The following is a 22,642-nucleotide window of genomic DNA, read 5'->3' as shown; positions in this document are numbered from 1 at the left end:
CCGCGATATGTTTTGCTTTAAAAAAAATAAAATAAATAAAAAATCGAATTCAGCCACACGATTTGTTCTAAATCTTAGTCTGGGGGGGGGGATAAATGTCACAATGTGAAAGAATTATGGGAAGTCGCCATCGCAGTCCGACGCGGTTGCGGCAGTGGTTTAATAGCACGTCGCGGCTCTAAGCCAGGCGAATTGGAAGAAGGCACGCCGCGTCGGACAATGCCGGGCACAATGACCCCCCGTGCGAACTGAAGTTGATCGTTTCGGTTAGCTTTTCCGCAGCGAACGTCTTGCGCAGCGCACAGCGACCCCGCTGGAATGCACTTAACATTCATGAACATTTTTTTTTTTTAACTGCTGAGGAAAGGATATTTTGTTCATTTATAATAAATTTTAAAAAAACAGCGTGTCATTCTCCATGCGACTGGTACTGTAGCAATGCTTCCTCCGACGTTTTTTTCCAGGCCAGACTACTGAATACGGCCAGACCCCCGATTTCGGCATGAACGTAGCCGTTTAAATAAACAGGACAACAACGTCCAGTCAGCACAAGCTGCGGTTCAACTGCCCGACCACCACCTGGATTACAGAACACGGGAAAGCGACATTAACGCTGCTGAAGGTGGGTAAAACATGACATATATATATACATATATATTTGGGTTAGAAATGAACAAAAGTGCAACCAACTATTTCAAAGGGGTACATATGTATAAGAGCATGTATGTGTAACACATCCTGTCATACGGCTTCAGTTCAAATGCAGATACCATAATTTAGAAACACGTGTGTGTGTACAAAGTTCTCCACCATATAAAGACTCTGACCCCCCCCTAGGGAATGCATATGTACAAGACAAAGACACTACTTGAGGCATGTAGATCTGCTGTTCACACATTAGTCTGGCATGAATATAATTATAGACTTATACAACAATTGATTAAAATTAATTTGCTTCTGGTTTGGTCTCACTTGGATATACCTGAACATAACCAAAAAACATGGAAGCAAAAATAAAGCGAAAATCACAATGTATTAGCAAAATAAATTTTCATATATTTGGAAAGCCTACAAATATTCAAATGTACAATTTAATGCACTGCAATACATTTTCAGCATACAGCAATATATTCTCGCGTGTGGGAGACGTGCCTCGCCCTCTCTCACTAATGCGATGGCCAGCAGTTACCAAGAAAGGTCATTCAGAATGAGAAGAAGCATGTGACTGCTGGCTCAAATTATCATTCGCCCTTCTCAATCAATATTAATTCCAGCCACGCATGTTGATTTACTGACCGGATTTCAACAGCCCCGGCTTCTGTTTTATTAATTAATGTACTATTTATCTGGCAGTGCTGTACTGGTTCTTTGTACTGGACATTCCACGCTTCCGTCTGGCACTGCTGTTTTATCTCAGGCAATTACCCACAATCCTCTCCTTTCCTCCTCGTCTCTCGAGCAAAGACAGGGGCGACAGCAACGCAGGTGAGCCGCACGACTCCCGAAAGAAATGTCAAAAATGAGATGTCACGCTCGAGCTAACTTGCTCAGAATGAGTCAATTAAAACAGAAATCCCACCTAGGGTTTATCATATCATTAGTTTGTGTTTCAAAAATGTGTTTTGATCAGAATGTGAAACGTTATTTGTAGCATTTCATCCCGCATCTCAAGTGTCATAATAAAATTATGAATGACATCCATTTATGGTGTTCCTATTATGAGCTGGCACATTATGGCAAGAATGGTCCATTTTTTTTTTTATCAGAACACGAGTGGGTTAGAGTAAAACCAAGATTGTGAACTGTCCCACGTTGCAAAGATGCAGCACTCCCTGGGCTAGCGTGACCACTGAACTTACAACACTGTCGGCAATTTCTGTGTCTAAGCAAAACGCCATGGCACGCGTCATGCCTCACTGCGTATCACGAACACCATTTTGTTTTCGCTATGTCATCCTTCTGCATGTCCTGTGTATGTATGTACACTTTGTACAGACTTACTTTGTGATCAATGTTGCTAACATGGTCATTCATATCTTTGCTGCATGACACCTGTACATCTGTATTTGTCAGAGATGTTGAAACAGGAGCACTTCAGGGCAGGTGTGCAAGACATGTATGACTAAGAGAATGGACAAATGCACTCCAAAATGGTCTTGACCTAAGGGGCAGTAAAGATGCCACATTGGGGAATAGGGAATTAAAACCTGCAAACTTTGATATGTTCCAAAGACAAACTGAAACAGTGCCACTGTTCACATTACCTTTGACCATATTGAAAATGCCACCCACAGTTGACTGACTCACTGAACAAACCTTTTCTATTTTCTCCCCAAATATTAAAAAAGGTTCGCTTGTGCTCATCCCTCTGGAGTGGTCACGATCTAGGCGACATTCTACTGCCAGTGAAAATGGCAGCATTGTGTGAAGAAAGTCAAGGTCTTAGTAGCAATTCATATGAATGCTGCCTTCCAATGAACCAAAACCCTGAAATAGATGCCATTCAGACCTCCATGGAATTTAAAAAAACAACAGTGCTTTCGTATGAGGCTAAATACAGCAAGTCAAATTACATAATAAATAATAAGCTTTAGTTACTTTAGTGGATTTAATTTATAGTTGCTATGGTGATTTACCTGGGTTTCGCAGATAAATGCACAGAAGTGAATCGTGTATCGTGCGTTGGTATCTGAACGTCTGTGTCACGTCTAGGTGGAAAGAAAGCAAGCATACTCGCACAGACTCCAAAGAGCATCAGCAAGGAAGCAGAAAGGTTTTTGTTCTTCAAGAAACCATTTTCTTGAGCTCTCAGCTGCTGGGGGAATAAACTGGTAACGCAACTCTGCCAGAAAACCTACGCAAACAATAATAAGCATGTTATAATCCGTTATAGCGGGCAACGGCAGCACATTACAGCTTGTGACGGGTGTCATAACACTATCAAAATAATAAATTCGGCACAATTTACAGGACTCAAAGTACCTGCATTATAACTGCATATGACATCTGTCACAATCTGCAATACGCATTCGTGACTAGTTATGACAGGTGTTATGCCAATGCCTACGACTGCATTATGTAGGCTTCATGGCATGGAGTACAAGTGTTTCCAAAATCCTAGCCACTGTTGGAGCAGTCACAGCTAGAGGGGTTTGTGATTCTTCAGTCTCCCACCAAACTGCACAATGAGATGGAAAAAAAATATCTGTTTCTAATCAGGACATGGATCGTAATACAGGATAAACCATATTAAAAATAAATAAATACTTTCTCTAGATCAGTGGCTCTCAACAGGGGGGCCGGGGCCCAAAAGGGGGCCCCAGGGAGCTGCCAGGGAGGCCCTGAGATGATAGAACATTATTGAAAGCTTCAATCACAAAACATCAAGACATGAGTAATTATTCAGCTAAACAAATAATACAAAGCAAGAATTTAATAGTATATAAAATATGACCTTTTTACTTTCTGTAGATGTCAGACTCATTTGTTTGCTATGAATGGGGAAAAGGAAAAATAAGAGAGTTTTGCTTTGTAAATATTTGAGGATTACAAAAATGGCAAATTTTTATGGGGTTAATTGGAATAAGCTTGACTAACTGCCTTGGAGTGTGTACAGATGGAGTTGCGATGATGACAGGCGGAGAGGTTATCACATCTCCTGTGGGGGGGGGGGCTGGAATGTTTCCATAGGGGGCTTTAGGGGCAAAAAGGTTGAGAACCACTGCCCCTAGATCTTACCCAAAGGGTGGACGATTGTGGATGCTGTCAGGAAGCTACCCAACTAGAAACCTTTTGGCCCCCTTCTATTGTGTAAGAGAAAAGAAAAGAAAAAAACACTTACTTCTTAAAAAAAAAGCCCTTGCCCTGAGAGATGTACCATTGTCCTTACATAACTGTGAAGTACTGCATACGATAGCTAAATCTGTTCTACTGGCAACTAAGAATAGGCGCCTGTGACTGCTTTGTTACAGGAGGAGATGTGTAGCTGTACCGACGAATTGTATTTTTTTTTTTTAACTGAACATTTCCCCGAGAAGAGTTTCATATTAATAGATTACTGCCTGGAGGACAGCTGGCCATTGTTTGAGAACATCGGAGAATACAAAGAGCATTGTTTGATTTCAAAGCTCAGGGTCGTGCGGAAAGACACTTCTCATGCGAACCTCGGTCGTGTCGCTATAAAACAGGTACTTGTGGTCCGCTGAATGTTTTTACCGATCTGTCATTTCCACGACTCCTTCATAACGCTACACTAACGCAGTGTTACTGCTGGACACAGTGCGAGCCCATGGAATGCTGCATCTCTGGAATGCAGGACATCCACGCAACACAAATTCACTAGTGTTCTGAATAAAAAAAAGACTATTTTTGCTGTAGTATGCCAACTCGCAATGATGGCACAATAAATGCATGTCGCTCATAACTTTAACAGTGGCACTTGTAATAGAAGCGGTATGAAATAAGCTAATGTTTCGGTGTTCTGTAGCTGTATAATTCTACTTTACCATCGGCAGCTTGTTGTGGAGGAGGTAACGTATCACAAACTAAATGCACTTCTCTATACAGAGCACAACCTTACATCAGTGCTGCTAGCCCTCTCTTTTACCATGCACAGCACCTTTTGTTTTTTTTTTTGATGTTCCAAAGTTTTAACTGACTACAATTCAAAGATGACACTCACAGGAAAACAAATGAAATGCATCAACTTAAAAAAGCTACCTACAGCATGACATATCGTTTCTTCTTTTCATTCAAATGAAGCACTTTGTCCTTTGAGTCTCACAATGCCAGCAACGGCTGTGTAACTATCGTGATCTATAAACTGCACAAATGTCAGACACCTAAGGCAATTAGCTCAAAGAAACAGGAGCAATTATGTTGTTGAGGTTCAAGTCTGGGTTGTAATCTTAAAAAGGACCTTGGAATATCTGCTTTTATAGAACGCAGTATATTTATTTCCTGCATTTTTCTGCATTTTTTCTCTGTAAGAATGAAGAACACTGCATTAAACGTCACCTCTGATAACACCTTCAAAAGAAAAACACAAAAAAAGTTTCACAAACTATATTTTTAATTACAAGTAGGCAAGGCAATGTCACTTACTGCATTGGTGCTGAAATTAAAGTTGCATGTTTTTTTTGCAATTACTGACATAAGCATTCCTGCATTTTTATATAATGCTTATGAAGGGACAATATATTGCTATTGGAAGAAGTTCCACAACTCTTATGAATAAGGACACTTAGAGTATATCTAGGACACATGACCCAAAATAATTACAACTTGCATAACCTTCTAAACTCCCCTGGGGTAACTGTAGACACTGGATTGTTGCAAACACCTGACTAATTATACAAGTACGGATCAATGTGACCCTTTTAAAAGTAATGAGTTGCTGTGACCGGACGCTTCAGTACCCTCCTGGTCCAGTGAACACCATACAAGTCTATTTATCTCACAGTTTGCACTGAATCGGTACAAGTACAAAAACAACAATAATAGACTGAATGAATTAAGTGCAGACATTCCACTCGAAAAAGGACGTTCGCAAAATCACTTACATCCGATTTAAAAGCCGTTCTTGCCGATTCCAAGTACCTTGATGCCGTGAGTTACAGCTCATATTCGACTGAGGTACATTTCAGCAATGTAACTGCAATTGATAATGCAAGTTTTATGTTAAAAGTATACAATGAAGCCCTCGATGGCTTGATGCCAAATTCGGTTCATTTAACTTGCAGTGCTCGCATTGTGGCACCCGCGGGTGGAATTCGGGATAAGCAATGATCCAGAAGCCGACAAATATGTGGGAGTGGTCCAAAAGATTTTTTTAAGCTTTGTCCAAGCAGAAAGTTGCAGTACAGCCAAGAAGCTCTAACAGGTGCAATAAGGCACGGTTCAGAACTGACCATAAAACTACACAACACTGCCACTGGATTCCAGGATTTAAGGATTTTACAGTGTACCTCCAAACTAGTCGATTACAAAACACTGACACTCGGAATGTTCTAGGACAGAGGCGAGAAAATTATCCCAAATATTGTGCCGATGGCAAAACATTACTCGCTTGTTCAAACCAACTCCCATTGATGTAGAAAACATTTGTCTCCTGCTGTGGACAAATTTGCACTAAGCACTGTTAAAGAACGAGAGAGAACAGTCGGCCATGATCAAATTTAATCACCGAGTTTAAATCTTGTGTTTTTATTCTGTTTGAGTTCATCTGTTTCCGCCTTTCATTTCTCATGGGCATCCACAGCTGCAAACTCGCGCATATTTCACTGCTATGATTAGTTTTATTTAACAATTTCTGTGCACATAATATAAATGCATTTTTTATGTCAACTTCCTATTCTTTAAGGGGGAAGAAAAAAAAAAGAATCTTACCACGCAAAACTAACAAAAATGTCCGCAGTTCTGTGTACAGAAACCAGCGTGTGGCAATGTGGGAACACTGCTGTCAATCATCTTCTCTGCTTAATTACTGGCTATTCTTGCACATGACAGGGGAGATATGTGATAACTGACTGACAAGAAGGCGCCATCGACCTCTTGCTGAGGGATGACTGAATTGTAGGTGAGGTAACTGCCCAAGTTAACTGAAGGACTACTACCCTACTTTGAAGGACAATCCATAGAAAGTATTCCTGAATTTCATATTGTAAGATCTCAAACTAAATCCTAAGACTTGACTAACATACTATTGTCAATATTTCAAACATGAAAAAAGCCAATTTTTCAAAACTACTAAGCAGCCCCCATAATGCACTTTAGGGGGAAGAATAATTAATCATTTACAGAATATGAATGCGATGCAAATGGAAATTGGAAATTGGCCTTGAATTATGCCAACATTCTCCATTTGCTTCACTGTTTGCATAGGTAATATTTGATTTCATGAAGACACGTCATTATTATTCATATAAAGGACCATGATGTGCATAGTTAAAATGTTTGACTAGGAGGCTTGGACAATCTTCCAAGAACAAATTGTGTTTTCGTCAATGGACCACTAATAGACATGCATGTACAAATCCCCTAATAAATAAACTAATACAATTAAATTTGGGTAATGTTGCTTTCACTGAGCTGAGTCATTTTATTCAATTTAGACAGAAGCGCCAGCTCTCTGTTTCTTTCACTTAACCTTTTTCCAATTCATTTATTTCAATTTGTCTATCACCAACCACAATGTGCATGAGGTCAGTGAGCTAATGAAGGATCTGGCAGATAAAATTGCTGGATTATGTTTGTCACATGTGGACACTTGCCGAATGATTTAATAGCACCCCCCGGCTCTAGTTTGAATTGTTAAGACACATAAAAAATAAAAAAAAGATATTCTTAAAAATGCCTTCAAACCTCAGCAGAGTGGATGATAAAATATCAGTTAATTAAAGTATAATTATATATAAGGGAAAATCATTTTCGGCTTTAATCGTTTTCTAATAAACCCCCTGAGAAAATGCGCATTCCTCTCACGGTTCCATCATTTGGTTTTAGACTTTAACCCAATTGCCGCCAGCGACTTGAATATGTCTGCTCGTGTCAAATTCAAAGTTGGCCATTTTCCGGCAGTGTATAAATCTGCCAGATGACTGATGTAGACTGACTGATTCCAGATAAGGAGAGCACAGTAAACGGCGGAGCGAGCAGGCCGCTCAGCCAATCAGGGCTCATCATATAATCTACAGCCCAAAGGGTATTCGGCACCGTGTGAAGCCGTTCCACCCCAAGGGTTTGTCTCTACTGTGCAACCCGGCGGGCAGTTCCGTACATTAACAATTCTCATTGAGAAAAATTCATGCTGATATCAGTGCGGAATTCACCTTAACTAATCTCCACATACGCCCCCTTGTTCTACTGACAGCACACCACAAATGTATTTTTTACAGTTAAGAGGATCTTGGCGTGGAACTATTCAAAATTATGCCTCTAAATGTCACTCACTTAATTCTGTTTTTATATTTTAATGTGTTTGGTTGTCATCGCGTCATGCCGTCTTCCCAGAATGCCTTTGGGATCTGCGGCACGGCCCTCAGCTGGTGTCGCTTCTTCCCTCTATACTTGCGATTCTCAGCCATGTGATTGCAGACGAAACTGAACGCTTGAATTTGAACGACAGTTCAGTGTGTTAGTCCCACCCACACGTTTGCGCTGGAAATGCATGATGAAAATCCTGTTTTATACACACAAGATTACTTCATTACAATTACTTAAATGTGAATTTTATTATATTAAGAGCTCTAAAAAATTGTTCTTCAGAAGTTGAGAAAATAAACAGTATGTATGCATTATATGAACATACGAGATAAAGAGGAGGAGAAGTGTGACTAAATGGTAAATGGACTGCATTTATATAGCGCTTTTATCCAAAGCGCTTTACAATTGATGCCTCTCATTCGCCAGAGCAGTTAGGGGTTAGGGGTTAGGTGTCTTGCTCAAGGACACTTCGACCCGCCCAGGGCGGGGTTTGAACCGGCAACCCTCTGACTGCCAGACAATCGGTCTTACCTCCTGAGCTATGTCGCCCCTAATGTCTAAGCTCTGTTACTAACTAATGTCAGTAACAGAGCTTTAGGAGTCTGTTTTATCTCAGGGTCCTTGTTGAATGCCGTGTTAAAGAGTTAACCAATCCAAGGGCAGGGAAACAGCAGTGCCTCTGGTAAGCACCCTTTGGGACCCAAATAAACCAGACTCAGCTTGAGAGCCCAGCTCAGTGTAGAACCAACAGAGCAAGAAACAAGGACAACATGGCAGCCAGTGTCAGGACAATGGGGGGGGGGGGGGGTGCTGCGTCTGAGAGTTAAACTCGCTGGGACGGGACTAACAGTCCTAAAATACAGATGGGGCGGGGGACACTATCGGAGACATTACATTACATTAAATTTATTTAGCAGACGCTTTTATCCAAAGCGACATACAAAAAGTGCATTTCATGGTCACGGACGACTACAAAACACAGCTTCGATAAGGTACGATACTCATTTGGTACAGCTATTTCTAGCCAAGAACACAGTTCAGTTCAGCTCAGTTCAGGAGACCTCGATTCGTACGATCCCACGGCGGGTTCTCCAGGCCGAGGGACGAGGAGGAGGAAGTGGCGCTCTGGCTAAAATTCGGGCCGAGCCCCGGCGAGCTTTAGTGAAAGGTCGGCCCGACGCGTTTTCGGCGAGGCCGGACTCCCCGACGGAACGCTCCAGGCGCAGGCGCAATCGGCGAATGACCAAGCCCGCGCTCACGTTGATTCGCCGGTCCACAGAGCCGCGTCTGTTCCTTCCACGGCACGCCTCACTGTCCAAGGGTTTCGTGTGAAAGCACATTTAACTTCAGGCAGGAATTCAAATCGAGGCTCTTGGTTATTTATTAGTCAAAGTCAAACTGTAACAGCGTGTTTTTCTTTTGTCAAAGGATCGTTTTGTCGGGTTTTCCCAGTGTACAGTAGACCAAAGGTCATTGAAAGGTTAACATAATACTACATCCCATTTTAGGCAATAGGTGTGTCTTACCTTTTCCAGGAAACCAGAAGGCAAGGAGAAAAGGAGCCAGAGCAAGAATCTGTCTGCCTTTTACAGTTCTAAACATACAAACATAGAGCCTCTTCCAGAACGACCTTCAATCTCGCGCAGTCTTTTCGAGGCCCTCGAGATCCATTTTTCCAGCACGGGCGCACGACATATCAGAGATAACGGGACAAATGAAGAGATGGCATCTGGACGATTGGTTTTTTGGTTTTGCCGTGCGTGCGCCATTTCCTTCGTGTGGAGGATGGAGAGAGAGAGAGAGAGAGAGAGAGAGAGAGAGAGGAAGAACAAGTGGCGCATTTGTGCCCGGGACTCGAAAGCGCTCCCCTAGAAGTTGCCGATCTGAGAAAAAAGAACAAACAAAAAAAAAAACCCCAGGGGTGGGCGAAACGATGCTTCCCGCTGTGGAGGCCGGGTTTCCGTCCGCGCTGAGAGTTCCGGGGTTTTCGCACCGGCGGGAAATACAACGGGGGCGCTGCGCGGCGTAGCGAAGACGCCCGTCTCCGGCCCGCGCGGCCCGACATTCATCACCCGCCATTTCGCGCCGCCATTCAGAGGGGCTATTTCTCGGTGATGTTTTATATTACCGCGCTTTAATGTGCATGTTCCTCAGGATAATGGAATGCCTTTGTGACGGCTTTACGATGCCATCGCTCAAGTCCTGTCCCGTCACCCTGTTTAGTCGCTGAATTCATTTACGGGGGGGGGGGGGACTGGGGGGGCACAGGGAGCCTCCGCGGGGGGACGACCGGGCGGCAGCGCTACATGCGAGCCTGCCCGCTGCTGAGCCTTTCAGACTGATTAATGTGTGAAATTCTCGGAGACCCCGCTCCCCGTGCCGGTTTGCTGAGTCATTACAGGCATAGGCCGAGCAGGTGAGCACATTGGGTTTATATTGAAGTAGGTTCTGTTGGAATGTCGTTGTTTTTCTCTCAAAATTCTAAGTCAGTGTTCTAGAATTCCACTGCTTTCAATTACCAGTAGTGATTGTTACATCAGCAGTAGAATGTTCAGTTAAGAGGATCCTAATCACATATTTGAGATTCCTCCCCTCCCCCCCCCCCCCCCACATTCCTTGCACGAATGCCCACTTGTAAGAAACAAAAGCACAAGGACGGGAGCTCAGCATCAGAGGCTGACTGATGGTTCTTGTGGAACTGCACTCATTTCGATCTCCATTCGCCAGATAAAGGCTGTCACCAGGTCCAATTATTTTTTCTGAATCGGTTCAAGAGAGTACGTACGGCGCGGAAGGGCGATGCATGATTTGTTCATCTTTGTTTTTACCCGTTCTCTCTTTCAAACTCAAAATGCCACACAGAAAAGGCAAAAAAAATGCCATATGGTCTAAATTACTACAATGCAACATTCATTTCAACATGAAAATTTACCCGTGGCTGCACCTGAAGCATTGAGATAGTGCTTTAGATCTAAGCAAGATAAAATCAGATAGAAATTTGTAGCAACGTAGCAAATGATTTACTAAGAAGATACAGCACATTTATTTTTTTTAAGTGAATCATTTGTTTACAGCTTTATAATACACCGTGTATCAAAGATTACACAGGCCCACCACATTTACAGATATAACAACTGCTGATTGGTGTGTATACTTATGCAGAGGGCCAATAGAATGGCATACGCAGTCGGTGGAAATAACTTGACAAGTAAATTATGACATTTCAAAGTCGTGGGCTAATTAAATCACAAAAGGCTATATAATCATGCATTACCCATTTAGTGAAAGTGAAGTGATCTTGAAGGGTAACATGAGAGAAGATTGTTATGTGGCTGCGATACTCAAATCTGGCCCTTGAGGTCAGTGCCGCTGCTGGTTTTTCCATTCCCCTCTAATCAGGACTGATTTAGACACAGGACACCAGGTGAATGGAGTCACTGGTGTAATAAATGATCAATCAATGAGCTGCCAGGCAGAACAGAGGAACTGCGGTATGACTGCCCTTGACGGCCATATTTCAGTTTTGAGATCTGGGCCCACAGTGATCACACGTCTCGACACGACACAAAGCGCTGATCTCAGCACTAGTCAGGTCACATGACTCCACTCTCTACTGTAACTCACCTGGTCTCGGGTTAGCCCTCCTACTCGGATACACTCGGTAACTATGGGCCGCGATCTCAGTTCTGTGGCCCGTGTCCCGACCGCAGTGACACCAAGGCTCTCCACAGGATCTCAGCCCCAGCGTTTCCATTCAGCTGAGATGAAATATGAAGTTGCAGAACGAAGCCCTTTCATTACGTGATCGAAAGATTACAGAGACCTTGGTGTAAATGCGTGCTTCTGGGTCACCGAGCGAATGATGCAAATCTAAAAGCCGCGGGGAATCAATGAATACAGCGCAGTGAAACTACTTTTTCCAAAAAGAACAAACAGATGCTGAAGGATATCGTTGGGACTCTTGGTGGCCTTTTTACTTCAACCACTGCTCGACTCTCCAAGGGGAAGATGCAATGACTTCAACAAATTCGCCATGGAATGCAAAGTCGGGACTCATGCGCTGAAAGCTTTTAACGGCTGAGGTTAAGCGTGACCCAGAGGTCCAGGCTGGATTATTAGGAACCTGGGGGAGGGGTTCCTCTGCATTGCCCTTGCTTGGGGAGGGGGGCTGAGGGGGGTGGGGGGGCGTGATGCAGACCGTGGCGCATCTCAGGCAGAAGGACATATCCGGTACGCCGCCGCGTTCGGAGCGACGCAGCGCAGCCGCGTTGAGACAGCGGAGCTCGTTTGAGGTGACGGTAACCCCGTTGGCCTGACGACGCCGCCGCGTTATGTATTGCCTGATGTACTGTCTGCTCCCCTCACGACGCAGCTGGCAGCGAAATGGATGGTGCTTTCATGAGGACATCGATCAAGACGGCTCAAGCATGGAGGAGGTACATCATCCTATGCATTAAAAAAAAAAAAAAGGCGCTGGCGTGATCATAAACAGGTAGTCGCATATTTTCCCCCCACACAAGCACCCGGGCTCACCGTGAAAGGAATGCTCTCTGCGGCCTCAAAGCAGGCTAAGAGGCTAACCCGGGTCACATAGGCAGCGAGGCGAATTTCGAGATGATCGTTGCTCCAGTGTATGTATGATTTGTGTAATGAATGGCAAAACCGATGCTGAGCACATTAGCTCTGAGGTATGTGGAAGGTCACAGCATTCTGAGAGAACCTCTTCCCGCCAAGATCCATTTTCCAACAGCGAGAAATGCGGAGAGGATGTCCGCCAAAATGTCAGTCTGTGCCGAATCAAATCGGGGAAACACAGGGAAAAGTCAAGCCACAGCCCGGATTCAATCAGAGATTGTCCTTATCTTCGACTCGCAAATGAAACCGTGTGTTTTCATAAGCACAGTGTAGCGAGTTCATTTGGACGATTGCTGAACACACCAAACTGTAGGGGCAAGATCATGTATTTATAAGTCTAAGTCTAAGCCAAAGGCAAATCTTTCACAGACCAATGACAGAAGCTGCTCGCCACAAAATGGAGATCGGCGAGGGTTGGGCCAAAAGGCAGGCAAACATTAGTAATAACTGCACTCACCTGCCACACACACAAAAAACACATCTGTGGAAATGTCCCATAGTTCCTACGGTTGCAGCTTACTCCCGGTTTACTTCCAACGTTGCAAAAGCAAAGACGGGGTCAAGGGCTAAAACGCTCTCGGCTGTTTCGCCTCCTCGTCGCAACATGGCACTCGGGCCCGGGGCACGCTCCCGACTGGCTCTACTACGGCGCGACGGCGTTTTCAGCGTAGAAGCGGCGCGTCACCCGCGGAGCAGGCCTCAGCGCCGCCGCGGCTAACGGGGCGGGAAGCGTTAGCGGGTCGCCGGGCGTCCGGACGAGACGAAGCCGTACGTCGGCCCGCGACTTCAGCCGAGGCGCCTCGGGAAGGAGGCCCGGCGGGTTAAGCGGAAGTCGCGGCGCGGCGTCTGTTAAAGATCGTTTTCGTTTACGGAGCCGCGTCCCCAAAGTGCACCTGAGGACTGGCAAGGAAACTGGGGAAGTGTGTGGTGGGAGGAGGGGGGTGTGTGTGTGTGTGTGTATCAAAAATTGCTGGAGCGAAAAACACCAAGTGAATAGACATATGGCGAAGATCAAATGCACTTCACCAAGGGAAATCCGGGAGATAATTAGAGACTTCTTATTAATTCGACTGAGGTAATTAAAGCTGGATTTGCTCCGCGTAAACATTTTCTGTCAGCGCAAAGTCTGTCCATGCGAGGCAGGAAATATTTTGGGTTTTCTCTTTTTTTTTTCTTTTTTAATCTGGAAGGTGACAGCTGGATGACTCATCGAGGGCCCGCGGTGGCGCTTTCCCGATCGAACCGGAGATCGGCGGGTGAGGATCGCCGAGGAAAACAACGATACCAGCGCCGGGCGCCTTTCAGCACGTCTGTCAATATTGTCATTTGGCTAACCTTGGGCCGGGAGTCCGGGGTGATGGGGGGGGGGACGGGGGTGGCGAGGAGGGGACCCGGGGGCTGGGGGGGTAGGGGGGGGCTGTGCAGAGTCCGTTTGCCGATGGCACCGCGCCGCCACTCCGCTGCGCGTTTCCCGGGCAGAGCTGGGCCCGTCTATGAGCGGTAACGCCACTGTAACAGACGACGGCTCCGCCTCGGCTCTCCCGCGCAACGGCCGTCAGCTAGCGAGAGCGCCGCCGGGGGACGCCGATGATGACTTCATTTTCTGATTAGCCGCCCTGCGCGGGACTCGCCGCAGACTCACTCGCTCTCTCTCTCTCTCTCTCTCTCTCTCTCTCTCTCTCTCTCTCGCTTTCTATTTTGGTTACACTTCGCGGCGGACGGATTTTGCATCCCCTCAGACAATTTTTTTTTTTTTACCCAGATTCGGCTGCACCGTAATGTTTAATTGCTATGCTCCTTCCCCTCCCGTACTCCCCTCTAATATGATTTTGCACCATCCACATTCTGATGCACTGTGACCACTGACCGAGGATGAATAAAATAACTTGTTATCCAGCCAAGGACTCTCTCTCTCTCTCTGCCTATATAAGCAGACGGGTGACAAATTAAAGGAAAAACCTGAATAAACGTTTGAATCCAGATGTTTCCATGCAGTTGTGCTGCATGAAACAATTAAGCAATTAACATCCCATCATGCTCTGAGGCATGCATAAAAATGCTGAACAGGCCAAGCTGACCTCGATTTTGGATCAAGATGGCAAGAGGAAAAGATCTATGTGACTTCGTTATTGGGGCATGGACGGCAGGAGCTTCAGTCACTGCTCAACTGGCTCTTGTTTCAATAGGAACAGTGACTAAAGTAACATCTGAATTCAGATTGATGGGAAAGAGATCAGTAAATAGGGTTGGAAATTGTGGTCAAATGCGCACATGTGATGACTGTGAGGCTTCTGCACTAGTGAGATATGTAAGGAAAAATGGAACAGCAACTCTTCTTCAGGTGACTGAGAATGTCAATGCAGGGTGTGATCAGACTGTGTCAGCAAGACAACGACACAGAGAATTATATTATAGTAGGGTTTCAGTGCATAAACCCCTTATTACAAAAATGTTCAGTGGTACAGAAACCATAAGCACCAGTCAACAGTGATACAGAAAAAAAGTGATATGGTAAGATGAGTCATCCTTCACCATATTCGTATATATTCACGAATATACAAAGAAAGAGACTAAGAAATGAGAGAAATTAATATCCATCTATGGATGCTGCCCATAATATTACATTTTCCTTATTTAATATTTCTTTTTTTTTTGTTGACAGGGAGCAAACAGTCTGACCTCCTTAGAGAAGGCATCAGCGTACACAAAACACCGTGGTGGGGCATCTCACCCCCGGCCGGGGGATTTGTAAACGGGTTGCCAGTCAGTGGCCATATGGACCGTGCCACACAGTCTGTTACACGCTTTTAATTAATCGCCTCTCCGCAGACCTGTATCTGCCCTCGCTGTTTACCGAACAGAATGCGGGCCTACTTTTCACAACGTTTTGTACTTTTATATTACTCTGAAGTCCCCCTGCACACAGCAGCCTGCTGAATACAGCACAAAACAGTGAAAACAAATCCTTTATTATGCTACCCAAGGACATTATTCAACCACAATGGTGATCTTTTCAAATTCCTTTATGGCACAGCATGTACAATGTTTGCAATGCAGATGCAAACTATTCTTAGTATTCCAACTGTTTAAGCTGTGAGAGCATAAATGGGTTTTTCAGACCTGTGTACCAAAGACATACATCATCGAAAAATGGCAACTGCATAACAGTTACAACATGTCCACAATATGTTGAGGGAAAAGTGGGAAGAAAACTGGGAAACTGGGAAGACAGCTAAGAAATGAAAGTGTCATTCCAACGGAAATGGACTAGGCTGTCAAGCCCCGCCCTCAGAATTCCTTCATTTTTAACGCACATACTGCTTACCTGTCTGTAAAGACTAAAACTAAAGCAAGAGCTCCAGATACCAAAATATCTACCGAGAAATAGATGATCAATGATCATCCAAAATGGCTGCCTTTTACTGAGGCATCATTTTCTGATGTCAGTATTTCTGGAAAAAAAAACACGTAAAAACAAACCAATCAGATAAAAGTGTTAACCCAAACTGGCAGCCATTTTGGAACATCTTTAGACCGCTGTATGCGTTAAACTATGCATGACACCATGTCTAAAATTCTGCCTCGTTCACTTTAATATGCAAAGACTGCCTGAAGGAAGCATGAGGAAAATTGGAAACATAAGCCCGTAAAGCACTTAAATCCTGGTTGCATTTTGACGGACAGACCCAAAAGGGATCGGCCTTAATGTTTCAGGTGTTCATTAAAGTTTTTTTTTTTTCTTTTGTGAATTCGGATCAACATAACGATTGTGTTAAAAAAAAAATTTTTACACACCCGCGTCCTGAATTCTAATTCAAATTCAATTCATCCTTAACTTTGACTTACAAATGAATCTAGAAAAAAAGCATTTACACTTTTTTCTTCACAAACCCAGGTAGAATTTTTGATTGCTAAGCCGTACCTGTGTCAGGCGCACAGATTGGAGACAACATCGATAGCACCCAGGCCTTTACCTTTTTATATGTTGGTAATTCCACAAAATCAACTGCTTTGCTAGTTCTTCGCCAGCTTTCCATTATACTGCTTGTCAGAACCACTGTAGTACAATAATGAGCCCTTAGAATACTAAAGTACAGGCATGAATGTTTAAATGAGGGTCCCCTGACAGATGCCTGTGTGCCACTGCATGATCTCAAAATGATGTGTGCTTATTTACTGTGCTTTTGTCCTGCGTATTTTCAATGTTGTCACATAAGTCCACCTACATTAAGTGGCCCTCAACACCATTTTAATATATAGGCTACATTAATGTGCGTTCTTGTGGGCAGTGTGTTATATGCCATGATATTTACTCTTGCACTAATGTACTTTCATGTGCTTTTGTTTGTTTATGCAATGTTATTTATGCACGGACTAATGCACTTTACTACTACTTCATAACTGTTATTCATTCGTTCATTCATATGTATGAATGTAAGGCCTTTGTTTTAAATGTCTGTTATATTTTAAAATATCAGTGACAACACAGGGTGAAAACCCAGTCCTTATTTCTAATGCGAAACGATATGTACATTTGCACATGCCCCTGTATTAGGAGGATAATATGATTTTAGCTTCACCTACTGTTTGCATCTCTGAACAATTATTCCGTTGCAATGCAATATCCAAATATCCAAGGGCGCCATTCATCGGGGGATGGGGGGGGGGGGGGGATGCACCAAACCCAAATGAAGATGGAAAGGAAAAAACAGAAAATGAAAAATTGTAGTCCTTGACGGACGGCACCCGCCCCCGCCCCCCCTCCGCCCTCCCACTCCCACCACGTCCCACACCAGCCTGCAGTCTCGCCAAGGGCAGCGGAGAGGCTACAGCCACGCCTACCCTTCTTCAGAGTTGCACTTTCTCCAGCTCTTGCAATGGCCCCATGGCCCAGTGGACATTAATACGGGTCCGTCTTTTCTACAAAGTTTCCTCAGCTCAGCTGAAGACACTTCTTGGCAGGTTACTGGTGATGTATTTTCGGTTTAATTACAGCTGTGTGCATCTGCACAGGTCATTTTATAATTAATACCGTAGCACATCATCTGGGCGCTCTGGTTCCTGTCATTAACCTCTCTCTCTCTGCCTCAGAGATGTAATCTTAAGATTCAACAGAGAGGTTTGGCAATTACTGCAGTGTTCGGCTTCCAACAAACGACAGACAGGTGCCTTGTTATTAATTACGTTTTAGCGATACTCTTGCTAAGCTATATATGCAAGACTTGGCCCGTTGTTGTCTTTGAAAAAACTCTTTTGTTGCTTTAGCAGTGTGTGTGGGATCGGGGTCTTGCCGTGGAATGAAGTGCTGTCTAATGAGTTTGGAGGCACTTGCTTGACCTTAAGCAGATAAGATGTTTCTGTACGCTTCAGAATTAATTCTGCTGCTGCTCTCAGCAGTTACATCATCACTGAAGACAAGTGAGCCAGTACCTGTGGCAGCCATACATACTCAAACCATAACACCCCTGCTACCATGTTTCACATATTGGGGGGGGGGGGGCTTGGATCTTGAGCAGTTCCTTTTGGCCTCCACAGTTTGCCATCACTCTGCTGCACAAGCGAATCTTGGTCTCATCAGTCAACAAGACCTTTTTTCCAGAACTCTGCAGGCTCTTTTAAGGACTCTTTCAGTAACTTTACTTTGTGATTACAGCGCTCTCTTTCTTCTTAATGATGTTCCAAACAACAGATTTGGTAAGTCTAAGGTCTGGCCTAGGTCTCTGTGTTTTTAAAAAATGTATTTCTCAACCCCATAATGGCTTCCTTGACTTTAAACTTTGTTCCGCATGTTGAAAAACGCCTCTAACAGACTATAATCAAAAAAGCATAGAATCAAGACCAGATGCTGTATGCTCTTGTACCTGTACTAACGGAGCAACTGAACACACCTGACTAATCAGAAATGCCAGTGAAGCCATTTGTCTCACTCATATTATATATATATATATATATATATATATATATATATATATATGCGCACACACACCGTTTTTTGCCATCCTGAAATAGCATTTGTATCTATAGCCCTGTATTACAGACAGTTAGAACACTGAGATGCATTTTTGTTGCCCCTTGCTAACTCTAATGTTCTACTGATGAACTCCATTTATTTCAGGCCTGAGTTTCCCATCGACTCTGCAGTCCTCATTTACTCAGGAGTACTCTATTGATTTATGAATGGTTGGGTCACACCTCGCGTTGTCAATAGCCTCTTTACCCCTTTGTCAAGCAACAGATGAGACGCATCTCTCTCCTACCATAGCCGCGGAAACATGTTTTGAGTACGGGGTGCTGCGCTGTCAACTCGACATTTTGTGTTTAATGCATGACTGTGAAGAGGAGAATCTTGGCGAGATATGCTCATTTAAATAATAACTGTCACTAAACTGTGTTTTTGAGACAAAAGGCTTCGCAGTTCAGCCGTCCGAGTCCAGTTTGACAAAGATTATGATTCTGTTTCAAACAAGCCCTTGTGACCTCCAACTAAAAACAATAGAACACATTTCTTAATGACAAGGAGTAAAATAATACAAGCACTGGCATCATTGATTGAAGGAAACAATGGGTTTTTGTCTACCTTAGCTTTATCCTGGCGTGTACCTTCAAAGCTGTGATTTGTGGGTGGCAACACTGACAAGCCAAGCGTGCCTGCACATGGTAGTCCCGCCTACAGAGCCTATGAGTGTGCTGTCTCTCTCCCAATTTTTTTTCAATTTGCTTTATTGGCAGGATAACTACGGCCATATTGCCAAAGCATCACATGCAAGACACAGAAACATGGAAACCACATAAACAACATGTAACAAGTCTGACCCACAACACTATAAAAATAATAATAATAATAACTCTCTCCTTCCCCCTCCCCATCTCTCTTTCTCTCCCCTCTCCCTCCCTTTGTCTCTCTGACTGTCTTTACTTTTGTCTCATATGCATCTTTTTATCTCAAATTCAAATTCCTTACATAGTATACAGCGCTCTAGGAAAGACACCGCGTGTGCTGTGGGAGCAGGGAGCTATCAAGTCTCTATCAGCTTCAACTTTTGTCTTCTAAGTCCACTGCTAAGTGTCAGAAAACAATATTGCGCTGTTGCTAGTTAGCTAAGCCAGCTGGCAACTAGGTTCCTCACACATGTTCCCCCCCACAAATTATGCTTCTTCTGAAGTTACAGCAGGTGGTTCTAAACAAGAGTACAGACAAAAATATACAGCAAAACACTGCTGACTTTAGACTTCTTAATCCCTGCTGATTTGATTTTTTGTAGCAATAAAACAATATTAAATCCACATAAGGCATATTAGTGTAACTAAGCTGGTAGACGTGATATTGCATCTTTCTCCCATCGGGGAGAAAGATAGGGACATGTAAAATACTCAAAAAAAAAAAAAAACTTCTATAATTCACACAGCTTGCAAGAAATCCTACCTCTTCTTTTATTGGCAAAAACAAAACAATTACTGCACATAACTGTAGGCTAAATCAACGCAGTAGATGATGTATCCTATATGTATCCATAACAGTGTATCGCTGAATGGATGAAAGACCTAATTTATTGTTTAAACAGAATATACAGGAAACTGTTCTTGTACCATAACTTATCACACTTGGTTTACCGTAGTGCTACTCTCATACCTGCCTTCCAGCATTTGAGGAAGTTATTTATATTCCACCCCAGCAAACTAGGGACATCCTCTTGACATTAGGCAACATGTTGTCCCCTAAAGGTCCTGAAACATTCTTTTAACCTTTATAAAGTCCTAGTTGGGTCCAAGGTTGGTTACAAAATGGCATTTAATCACAACATCCAGGTGGTATTTTGAGGACATTTCATTAAGGTCCCTGTTTGGATGTAAGGTCAGAACTTTGGGGAGACATTCAGGAATGTTCCAGCTGGGTCCCTTTTTGTTTGGTAGCCCGTTTATGTTCATTTTTGCAACATTTGGCCTATTCCACATAAACCAGACATTTTTAAAAAGGTCATACTTCTTATTTTTCATGAAATATTGGGTGTTTTGGTGGAATAAAATGATTGTCCCCCTTTTAAAAGCTGCTTTGTATTCACATTAACATATTTGTTTAAGAATCCAGTCACAGATGTTGCAGCACATGGTATGGTTATAGTATGTCCTATGACTAGTTTGTATGATGTGAATATTTCCTTTTCACTCTTACAAAATGGCAATTGCTACATTAGTTTCCACAGAAAGTTGCTACATTACATTATACCATTACATTTCGTTGAAAACAAATGACTACTTTGCACGAGACCAAATAAATATTTTGATCGTAAAACTACACTTTTAATGCAATCCCAGTAAAAGTTACCTTCTTGGCGTAGGACCTTCGGACCCAGTGAACACTTCTGAATGTTGCGGATGTAGAACTTGATGAGAGCAGTACATCTCCTGCTCGCGAGATTTCCACAAAACATCAGTTGACAGTGATGGAGCACTAGAGGAAGGCAGAAGACGAACGTATATCCAAAGTTGAGCCCAGCCAAGTTTGTATGCATGGTGCCAGTTTATGAGCGACAAGGATAACACAAATCATTTCTCTGCTTCGGAACGCTTATCCAACTTAGACGTTTTTTGTTTAATAAAGGTTGAAATAGGTGGAACACTTCCCCAATTTGGCTTATTTTTTAAATACATCATTTGCTTTCGGCAAAGCATACTCATTTACCGCATTAAGTAGGCCTAACAAAACCTAGAGCTATGCCATTGCTAGTAAATTAGATATCGATAGCAATTCAATCTGCTAACTTCAATTTCCTTCATATGAAATCATCTGTACCTGCCTGCCTTTCTACATTTTCCACTTAACATTGCATAAGTTTTCGTTTTATTTTCCAACACTGAACATTTAATTTGAACTGTACATCTCCGTCGTTTGCAACAAAAAAAACGTCATCTCAAATTGCCAGCTGTGTCTGTGGATAGAAAGCTACCGTTCGTCGTAAAAATCGCGTTTAAAACTCACCCAGCTGAGATGACTTGGAAATATTACACAATGGTTACGTTTAGCTTGCAAATAACATAATGACAAAAACTAAACTAGTTTTAATGACATGTTAAGCGCTGTTGCGGAACGTTTATCGTGACCACTGCCCTACAACTTGGGCTAGCACTTTGCATATGTCAATCAAGGCGATAGTTCATGCTCGCAATTAGTAACGGCTGTATTTAAATTAGGACAAAAGAAAAGTATCTTCTCCTAAAAACAATAATAAAAAAGGATAAAAAATCTGTCTTTGCTTGAAATTGTCAATATTTATTGATTTATTTTTTTTTATAAGTAGGCTAGACAGAAAGACTAAGAAGATTAAATATAGATCTATCCTTTTTGCTTAACTGTGGTCTGGGGAATCTCAGAGACTGATTGATTGATTAAATTTATTTGATAATCATCAGAAAAATACAAGAGGTATTTCAAGCAGGAACATCAAGTACCAATCTTCAAAACTATCAAGGATAGCAAGCAAGCTAAAAATCTTAATCCATTGTGGTCCTTACAGGGGGATTTGGTGGGAGTGGGGGCCAGGGGGGTGGACATGGCAAAATGTCCTGCATCCATAGTTCAACAATAATGTCAATTCCTACAATCATTTACAATCTCAAAATATGTATCGCCATAACTCAGTGGAGCCAGCCACAACACTCAATATAGATAAACAGAATACAACTCAGTAAGAAACTAAAAGACTATACAGCAATTCAGCAGTAGCATTTAGAAATCAGCAATTGCATTCAGTGAAACATGTAAGTACTGAGCCATATTTTTAATTAGGACTTGAAGCTGCATGCAGCACTGATTTCTTCTCGTTTCTTTGAAAGTTCATTCCACAGAAAGGCTACAGAGCAGACAAAGGTCTGCCAGGTAGAATACAGTAGAGCACAGCAGCCATCAAAAGAGCTAACCCTTGGTAGTTCTGAACAAATTTTGTCTGAAAACATTATAGAACTGTCTCTCTGACTTGTACTTTTTGATCTGATCCACCCTTTAGAAGCTGTACGAACACTGCAGGTG

At 43.1% G+C, this 22,642-nt stretch overlaps 1 long non-coding RNA gene across 1 annotated transcript in view; it reads right to left on the bottom strand.

Moving 5' to 3' along the window:
• Window positions 1-21,768, bottom strand: part of LOC135242023 (uncharacterized) — a 32,506-nt gene extending 10,738 nt beyond the window's left edge. Inside the window, exons 1-2 of the long non-coding RNA XR_010326202.1 lie at window positions 21,596-21,768; window positions 20,942-21,067 (exon numbers count right to left, since the gene is read on the bottom strand). This is a non-coding gene — a long non-coding RNA (uncharacterized LOC135242023). The remainder of the gene's footprint in view (window positions 1-20,941; window positions 21,068-21,595) is intronic.
• Between the last annotated feature and the right edge of the window lie 874 nt (window positions 21,769-22,642).

The sequence above is a fragment of the Anguilla rostrata genome, chromosome 16 (genome assembly GCF_018555375.3).
Source record: "Anguilla rostrata isolate EN2019 chromosome 16, ASM1855537v3, whole genome shotgun sequence".
Classification (NCBI taxonomy): domain Eukaryota; kingdom Metazoa; phylum Chordata; class Actinopteri; order Anguilliformes; family Anguillidae; genus Anguilla; species Anguilla rostrata.
Note: the sequence above shows the minus strand (reverse complement) of the source record. Positions and strands in the feature narration are given on the sequence as shown.